The sequence below is a fragment of the Anoplolepis gracilipes genome, chromosome 1 (genome assembly GCF_047496725.1).
Source record: "Anoplolepis gracilipes chromosome 1, ASM4749672v1, whole genome shotgun sequence".
In the NCBI taxonomy this organism is placed as follows: domain Eukaryota; kingdom Metazoa; phylum Arthropoda; class Insecta; order Hymenoptera; family Formicidae; genus Anoplolepis; species Anoplolepis gracilipes.
In genome coordinates this window covers 4,594,194-4,604,162 of record NC_132970.1, presented here as the reverse complement: position 1 = coordinate 4,604,162, position 9,969 = coordinate 4,594,194, and the positions used below count along the sequence as shown (strand labels likewise).

The window sequence follows — 9,969 nt, the reverse complement described above, 5'->3', positions numbered from 1 at the left end:
TACGCTTTCTCTACGACAGATTTAATCAAATGTACATTGATCGGTCGAGAGTTAATTCAACGTTATGGCCGATCATTTGTCATACACGAAGGAATGAAGGCTCTAATATGCAGCGCTAAGTTTTATCGAAATAGACAAAAATGCTATATCTGTCGCGAATATAGAGTAGTAGATAGTACCTAAAATGCGAGCAACAAAATCAGAATCGCAAAACACGCCTCCCTCCTCCTATCTCGACCATAACTTCATGAATATACGATGAAGTCATGATACCATCGAACCACCCGGTATAAACGCCGTGGGAGTCGCAGGCACGGCAACGCGACGGTGCTAATTAATCTGGCACGGTAATGGTTTCGCGGGACCAACTAAGATTTATTACTTATCCGCAAAGTTGAATCACCGCTTTGTTTGCGAATCGTCAATAGATTTCCACACGATAATTGCGTATTCATTATTAAAATGATATCGCCGTCAAAGTTACATTTGTAGCCTGTATAGTATGCGCTAATAAAGCCGTCGCAATTCTATCAAAATCACCCAATGTACTGCTGAAAATCCATTTTGTGACACAATTTCGTGACGATGACAATGAGTTAGCACAAGTTTGCATCTCGTCGTCATTGTCGAGATCCCGGACTGACAATTAATTGTTCGCGAAAGATATATGACTTCGGCAACGACTTTCTTGATAATAAGCAGGTAGCTAGTAGCTATTCGCACGTCCTACGAACTCGCGTAGGCCGACCATTCGTGGATTTTAGAATCGATACGACCTTCGGCAGTAATTGGCAGCTGCTGGGCAAAATCAAACGCCTATATTATAATAATGCGATATCTATGCGTGTAAATTGATAATTATACCATGCGTGCATAAAAGAGCTGTTAAAGTAGTAATAGCACTTTCCATCGTAGCTCGTTAAGTACATTAAACAACTTCAAAGTAGAAGATAAGAATTCTTAAAATTGACTTTCGTAATATCCTATTCGTAATATACCATGCTTTTTTTCTTTTTTTTTATAAAGTCCACAAGAAATTGCGTCAATTACTTAAGATTATCCTTGCCAATCGTGTTCAAACACATAATCATATAAGATATAATTAATTATTAACGTGATGCATATTTTTGAATCGATTTATCCATATTAAAATGTTCTAGATGTATTAACTAAACATATTTTCTTTGACAGTTTCTGCGCTCTATAAATTATCTTACAGTCTGCCTATCGTATTCATTGAATGCTCATGTAAAGGAACTATCTCTTTGAAGCAAAGGAACAGTTTGTTGCGCATTTCGGCATTCTTTAGCGGGAGATTGCTCTTTGGCAACGCTTTCGTATATAATCCCGCCGACATCACCGGTCTCTCTTCGATGCTGTACACGTGCGATCCCACCTCGCTTCCCATTTCGGCATTACACGTCGGAGCTCCTTTGCGCGTGGGATGCCGATGGGCTCGATTTCGGTCGAGCAAACTCAATGAGGAGAGATACAATCCACCGGAGAGCGCCGAAGTATCTTGGGACCGTTTGCGAAATCGAAACGAATACCTCCGCGAGAACGAGACGGGAACGAGACGAGAGTACGAAGGGGGACGGTAGATCGAAAGGATTAAGAATGAACGTAACGATAAATTTATCACTGTCTGAGGAAGAAAGGAATAGCCGACACTGCATACATATTAGAGTATCGGATCGGGAATGGAAATGCCTGTCAAGTAAGATAGACGCGATTTTGCGATATCATGCTTCGTGTCTTTTCTTCATGCTCTGCTCTGCCTCAATCTCGATCCGTCGATTAAATATACAGGATGTAAGAACAAAATTGAATACGGGTCGAAATAATTTTGTGAAAGACGTAGATCGATAGCGACATGAAAAAGAGATGAAAACAAAGAGTAGGTATCTTTTCACACGTGTTTGAACATTTTTTTTATAGACATCAATTATCCATATTACATATTTCTTATCTTTCTACTCCATTAATTCCCGTGTTAGATCGATTTTTACTGGAGAAAAAAAAAATTAATCCGGGCATTTTTCTTCCGAAAACTGCAGCAAAGTTGGATTTGCGAGCCGATGGTGAAATTAATTTCACTGAGATCTCTATCTTTCACAACCGCGTGCTCTGGCTGCTGCACTTTTTTCCTTTATCGTCGGCGTCTGGAAAAAGTATTACCGGCAGTATCGGCTTAATGGTTCCGTCGAGAGGATAAAACGGTATATCGTGCAATTAATCCGAAAGGATCGGCGGAGCGTGTCATAAGAGCTCGTAAACCCAGGAAGCATTTTCTCGCGTGTCTTCTGACGTAAGAATGAAGCACTAATAAAAAAGATATGAAAAGAAATTGCGTTGTTAGGCCACTAGTCAAAGTGATTGATCTTGACGAACGCCGAAATCGAAGCGTAACGCAAGTTCTTTATTCGAGTAATATGATGAAAAGACACTCATGAATGATGCAGAATATAAGCCATTCAATAAATTCTATTATAATTCTATTTCTCCTGCTCTATACTCGCTTGAAAAGATTAGCATATTTTCATCCATTCTGCGCAGTCTATTCTGTGACTAGTCGGAGAATTATGGATTCGAGAACAAGAACGTACCACTTTGTAGGCTCTCGTAAAATCAGGAAGAATCCTCTCGGAGGCGCGCGCGAGAAGAGTCGCAAAACGGAGAAGGAGCCGCTAGAACGAGCGAGAGAAGTAGAGGGAGATGGCAAGGCGGACAGAAGGCGACCGAAGGAGAGAGGCGTACAGAAAACGGGTCCACGGCTGGGTGGAGGAACTAGTCTCACCTAGTAGATCGCCCTGTCGCGGTGTGTGCTTTCGCGGGCGGCCGACAGACGCGAACGAGAGTAGAAGGAGGGACCGTGAGTTCCCTTCTACGCAACGCGAGAGAGAGGAGGCGGAAAAAAAGAGAGGCGAGAGAGCACACGCACACGTACGCACAAGGATACACGCGGCCACCAATGTATGCGTCTTCGAGTATATGCACATGATCGTTGCACATATGTGTGCGCAACAGGAGGAAACGCACGTACGTGCAGAAGAAGTCGAGAAAGAGAAAAAGAGAGAGAGAGAGAGAGAGAGAGAGAGAGAGAGAGAGAGAGAGAGAGAGAGAGGACAACGGGGGAGAGACGGAGATGAAGTGAGAAAGAGAGAAGCGAGGGAGGCAGAGAGACGAATCGTGTGTATGTACCACCAGAAGAGTGTACGAGGCTACTAGTGTTGTGACGGCGATCGTGCCCACGACTTCTCCGCGCGGGCCGGTATCCGCGTTCTATCCGTCTATCTTCCTCTTCTTCGTGACCCCCCCGTGATCTCCGGCGTCACGTCGAGTTCCCTTCTCACCCTCTGAAAGCCCCCTGGTGTCTTGTTTCTCGTTGGGAGTGATTCCTCCTACTCTCAATCTCTTTTCTTCTCTTTGCTTTAGAGACTCCTCTCTGTCCCATTTCCTTTCTCTTCTCCGTCCGCAGTGCGATTCTGCGACACGCGCCTCTACTTCCGGCCGAAAAGTGAAGGCTCAGAAGCGAGCCAGTGCAGACTTCGTCGCGGTTGGAGGTATACCGGTGTCGTCGTAAAGTGCGCGCGTGATCAAGCTTGGTGTCCACGCGCGTACAAGTGCAGGTGCTCCGGAAACACACGCCACGTGCTACAGCGATGTCATCGCCAATGGGTATGTGACTTGCATCGCGGTATGACGAGATTTCCATCATTTTTACGAGCGGCAAGCGTCAACCGCACGACGCAAAATCTTTTGCAAATGACGTATTACATATGTGGACCTTACGACTTCGGCTGATGAGCCGAGTTACAACGTAGCCACGTGTTTGCGCATCCGTTTCGCGCGTGGAATTCCTAAGTTTATCTTCGCGATTCGTGTCATATCCAGAGCGGGTATTGGATTGTCGATGCAGAAACGCGAGTCGCCGATAAAGGTGCTAAATCACGTCAGGCTGACGTCTTTGAGGTTTCATATTAAAATAGCCGCGTAAAAATTTCTGTTTCTTTATAGTTACTGCATACTCTTATTGATTAATTTATAAGAGAGAAATGAGTATATACTTTTTTGCTCTTAAAATATGCTTGATTTGTGACAACAACTTTTTTCACCAATGTAAATTAACGATTAAAAATCGTCATCGTTGTAATAATTTATTTCAAATGAATAAAAGTAAAATTTGTCTCGTGAAAATGCATGGCAATAAACGATCTATTTTCTCTTGCTTCTGAAGGCATAAACGTTTAAAAGATACGATAACAATAAAAACCGTGAACAATACAGATGCTCGAGCAAATCCATTCAAAAAGTAACAGATTCTCAATTTCGCTTTTTTACGAGACCACATAATTTGCTATGCGGAAAAATGTCAGCGTTGTCAACGGCCTCGTTCATCTCATGCCAGACGAGAGAATAAAAATTGTGCGGCGCCATAGACGACGAGCCTTTCTTGGTAGATGGAGGGCCTTTCTTCCGGTCGTGAATTTCATCGCGACACATCAAAGTACTACGCGAAAAAATAATGCTGTCTATAAATCTCGACAAGAAATTACGTAAACGATGTCTATCTTAAATCACGTTTACACGTCCGTTCATAATAAACGGCTGCAAATTTTCCGACGGGAAAATCCGCGAATTATATTTATTGTACAGCAGGCCTTTTATTAGACGACGTCTCAAGTGACTCGCTGATTTATTCACAATACATCCGAGCATTTTTCTTATGCAAAATGCGTGTAAAACACACCGATGTTACTGTGCGTACGCTCCAACTTTTTAACTTTTATAATTCGGAGCATTTTATCAGTCTGGTAACTCAAAGTCCTCCTGATCGTATTTTATGGGAAATAACAGATATTAGTGAACGCTTGTGTATAAAATCACCGGTGATTAGTCGCATGTATTGATGCTTTGCTTGGTATCGTTAAAAAACCGATGGAATGATTTCATATTTGATATTAACAATATATGGAAATCATTCATGTCCTTGGACCAACTTCTATTTTTCATCGAATTAATAATTTTCCACGAATGACAAAGATGTTTAGATTCTCATATTGGCGGCAAGTATTTGCGAGTCGTTCGGCTTGTTTTTCTGAACTGCAGAAAGCATCGCTCGAGGAAATATATCGCGCGTTACGGATCATCTGCGATTTTACATTGATATGTACGTTTAATGGAGCGAATATCGTGTATTCATCAAACGGCACGCCCGCTGAATAATCACGCAATCTTAATCGGTCGTAGTTACAAGTTACAAGTTATATAGCAGTGTTCCCAATAGTAAACAGTAGATATAAGTATCGAGATTAAACGCGATTGCCAAAAATCAGTAGGTATTCTTTCTACATGTAATAAAATTTCCACTTTAAAAATCACTGTTGTTCTTAAGTAAACTGATTCTTAAGATTTTATAGCCACCCAGAATTAAATTTACTACTCGTATGTGTAATTCTCGATCATCCACTCTGGCGCGGGAGAGAGCGTATTAATTAATCAAAATGGGTCAGCATTATTTGCTGAATGAAAACCCGCTATTTGCACATCATATACCTTTCTTACAGTGCCGGATGCAGAAAAATGGTCTTACTCTTACGTCATTATGTTGTTACACGTATCACGATAATGATAACCCGACAACGACGGTACGTCAGCGCGTTCAAGGAGTTGCATATCAAATCGAAAGTCAACAAATTATGCTGCAGTTAATGAGAGACTTGTTTCGACTTCGAAGAAAGCCACGTAATTATTAAATCGTTAAGGAGGGCCGTACACAGATACATCGCTTCTCGCGATCTCGCATGAGGATAATTTTCTGATGTTCAAATTATCGTTAACACCGAGCTCAATGAAACGCGATAATAGTTGGTCGCATCAACGATAATAGCAATAATCGTTTGTGTTTCTGGGTGAGCATCGATCAGAATAAAACTTTGCACTTTTGGCAGCGTTAAAAAATATAAACAATATGCTTTGAGACACAATGTTTAAAAAAAATGCATATAATCATATTAAAGAAATTTTGCATATTCATATCTAATTGCAATTAATAGAAAATAATAGAAAATAATTTTTAAAAGTCTTTGTTTAATCATGAAATCTTACTTATAAATTATTTGCAATAAAACACATTCCAACAAATTTTGTATTTTTATATTTAAAGAATAATTTTTTATAATGTTAAACCTTCATAAAAAATATAAAAATATAAAATTATATTCTGTGATCATAAAAGAAGTTTCGCTTGATTTATATGAAATTTTAACAAAAAAACCGTTTATACATGATTTTATAATACTTTGTAAATTTTCGAGCTATTCGATAATTTAAGGGTAGAAATCTTTTTATCATTGTCGCATAAATGAATAAAAAATATAAATCATATTATTTGCGTAAATAAATGAGAGCAACTCATAACGTTGAAGAAGTAACGTAAATAAATATAATAATTTTATTTTATTTATTTATTTAACTACGCAAGACGCGCGCGCAAGTACTATAAAAATTTCTGGCATTTTGCGTTTAAATAAACTAATATAAAGTTACTGCACTATAAATTTTTCGCAGTTCCTCCATTTTCGTATTTTCTTGGCCGCTTTATTTGCACTTTTAATTAAGAGTCACACGCATATTAATTTTAAGTATAATAATTTTGTTGTTTATCATTCAAGCATATTTTTCATTTGCGAGAGATTTATATGAAAACAATTCTATTTTATAAACATTTAAATTTAAATGGAAATTTTTTATAGAAATATTTCAAAACTTGCTTATAAAGTCAACGAAATGAAATTTTTAGTTAGTCATATTTTTAAATATTTTATTTAAAATCTTGTGGTGTATAAAATTATACACATCGATATATAAAATTCTCTAATTTTTTAATATAGACTGCTAAATTATTATAAAAGATGTAGTTAATATTATTTCACACATTAAAAGCCTTCAATATTTTAATAAATCTCTTTTTCTTTGTATTTTTAAGAGAGAAAGAGAGCGAAAGAAAGATATGTAATCTTATTTTCTTAAAAACATGTGATGTCTGAGCCCGCATAAGAACGATAAGAATAAATGTGATTAATTAAAAAAAATATATATAAATATTTTTTTATATTACTTCTCAATCTATCACCCGATAAACAATGATATATCCTGATATTCGTTTTACTTTTATATATTTGCATAAAAAAATAACATAAATATTTATATATCGACAATACGCCGATAATCTCACGATCAAAACATTATTAAAACTTATATGGCATAGATCTCTAATATAGGAATGTAATCGCTCGTTTACATTCGCGTGAAACCACTAGACCGCAGTGTTAAACACATAAATACTATCATGTATTCTTACTCTGCAAATATAAGTAAAATATCGCAATGCAAAGCATACATGATAGCTGTTACATATATAAAAATTTATTACGAGTAAAAATTTTATTTATGGTTGCTTCATTTGTCAGAGCTACACGATGAAAATCATGAAAAAAAGATATTACAAATTTACTTGATAACTTGATAATTTGAAATATGCAAATATGTTATATTCGATATTGATAAAAGAGAAAAAATCCCAAAAATATTTTTTTTTTCAAAATTGAATTGGGAAATTAAATCGTGTGGAAATTTTATTACTATTTACGGAGTATTAACAATTTTATTTGACAACATTTTTCTAAACGTTAAACGATAAATTAACTCAAATATTTTTTGTTTGTTTTATATTTGAAGAATCTATCATTTAAACAACATAAATCATGTATAATATAACAAATGCTTTGATGTCTATTTCATGAAAACAATGAAACAAACACAGTATTTAAAAAAAAACGAAAATATAAAAGTAGGATATAGACACAAAAAGTAAACAGTATAGATTTCGAATATGGAGATGAAAGTTACTTACATACGGACAAACAACGTGCGCGCACGTGAGTAAAGTGTCAGATAGGTAAACAAATGAAATCGTAAATTTATTCGTTATAAAAGAGAGATAAGCTTATGACAAGCGTTAATTGTAGTTCTTTATTATAAATAATTTCTTGCATCTGTTTTTTCTTGTAATTTGTATTTGTATAAATTACATATAGACAGAGCTTTATCTACTGCATATCAAAATAAGTGAAATAAAGAGGGTACATTTTCCTCCCTCGCGCTTATGCAATCATGCAATCGTTAAGAGAATTGTATGAGTGCACATGCGCAAGGCAGGCGTTATTTATGTATCTATATGTTATTTATCTTTGGCACATAATAAGGATTTAAATCTAAAGCAGCAGTGAGACAAAGAACTATTTATATGTAACATATCTACGAATATCAGTTGAGCCTGTGCGTCTGCTGATTTGTATATTTATACATATCTCTTCCAAAAATCATATGCGTTTTCCGAGTAATATGAGTTAATAATTAAAACGAATCTTCGCGTGTTCTATTACAGTTCCATGTTACAGTTATTAAAAAAGCATAAAAACTCGTATCATAATTGTGAACTCACACGATATATCACGATATATCACGATCATATCACAAAATTTCAAGCTCTGAATAGGTTCTCGTATTAATTTAAATATGTCAATTTAAAACTTGGACAGCAGCAAGCGTTGAATACAAATGAATACAAATGAATTCTCAACTCTCGTTAAAAACTTGAAAATTAATTTTTCTTTCTCGTTCTTTTTTTGTTGTGAATTTCGATATTTTTACATATAATTTTATCAATGCTAAATTTTATTAATTTTCCTAACAATAACCGAAATTTCCTGTGATTGTTATTTCCCCATTTATTTTTTTAATTGTAATTTCTTTTTAAATTTTTTTTCTACGAAGAAATAAATATTTATTCAAGACACATAGCAAAATTGTCCACTTCCAAATGTCAATTAGAGACATATATTCCGAGTTGGGCGTCGAGTGCATACTTATTTGCCATAAACTCTCACCATCCTTTATGACATTCGTGCTATTAATTTAACATTGGTGTCCTCATCTCGTGTGATATTTCACAGGCGCGACAACTCAATCGAGATGACGCGAAACACTTTAAAACGTACGCCACGCTTATTAATATTCCGCGGTGTTGTACTGTAAGTGATTACGTCTGTTACTGACACGGCATACAATCATCAAGTACACGGCTATGGATAATTTACCCGTCGCAACGTTCACGTTTACTTTGAAAATAAGGGCAAATTCACCATAGCGTCAATTACCTAACGCTTTAACTAACGTTCGATGCTAAACTTTGAAATACAATTTATAATGTTGTTTATAACGTGTAATGTTTTTGATTGTTGACATAATATTGTGCTTCTATTTCTAGGACAATGTTACAATATTGTTGCGTGTACTAATTTTAAATAACATCAAACTTTAAATTTTGCTTTTCGTACTAATACTACAGAAAATACTACGATCAAAACGTTAAATATTAAATTAATTACATGTACAAACCTTTTAATTATTTACATGTGCGAACAATTTTTTTCTTAAAAACCAAATTTGACCCGACTTTTATAATTTTCTTTTCAACTGTTCGATTATTACAACATATGTTTTTATCCCATTCAATGGATCAAAGAAGGTGTCGAAAAATATTCATTGATAGATGTTTATTCCCATGCTTCCATTATATACGAAGCCTATTTGCGTTCGAGTTGACAGATACTCCCGTGAGGCTAATTACCAATTCCGCATCACATTAATGAACTTGTTTTGACTTTCCCCCACCTATTATCTCGGTTGCAAATCTTTCCTGTGCTTTCACGGAACATCTAGTTTGGTTTTAAGTGGCAGTGTCTTTTGAAAAAAACATAAACTACTCATGTGGATTAAATAACTTATGCGACACAATACTACCACTTTATCGAATATAAAATCTGAACTTTAAAGTTGATATTATAATTAACCAGTTATTAAAAAACTATACTACAAATTATAAGTTGTCCTTGTCGCGAAAAT

At 35.9% G+C, this 9,969-nt stretch overlaps 1 protein-coding gene across 4 annotated transcripts in view; it reads left to right on the top strand.

Annotated features, from left to right (window-relative positions):
• Window positions 1-3,133: 3,133 nt before the first annotated feature.
• Window positions 3,134-9,969, top strand: part of LOC140665979 (A disintegrin and metalloproteinase with thrombospondin motifs 7) — a 43,739-nt gene continuing 36,903 nt past the window's right edge. For 2 of the 4 annotated variants that reach the window (XM_072892670.1, XM_072892644.1), the window contains exon 1: window positions 3,134-3,678. The gene's annotated coding sequence lies outside the window, so the exon portion shown is untranslated. Of the gene's footprint in view, window positions 3,679-7,889; window positions 7,961-9,969 lie in introns of those variants that run through there. The other 2 variants (XM_072892661.1, XM_072892652.1) reach the window with 2 other exon arrangements.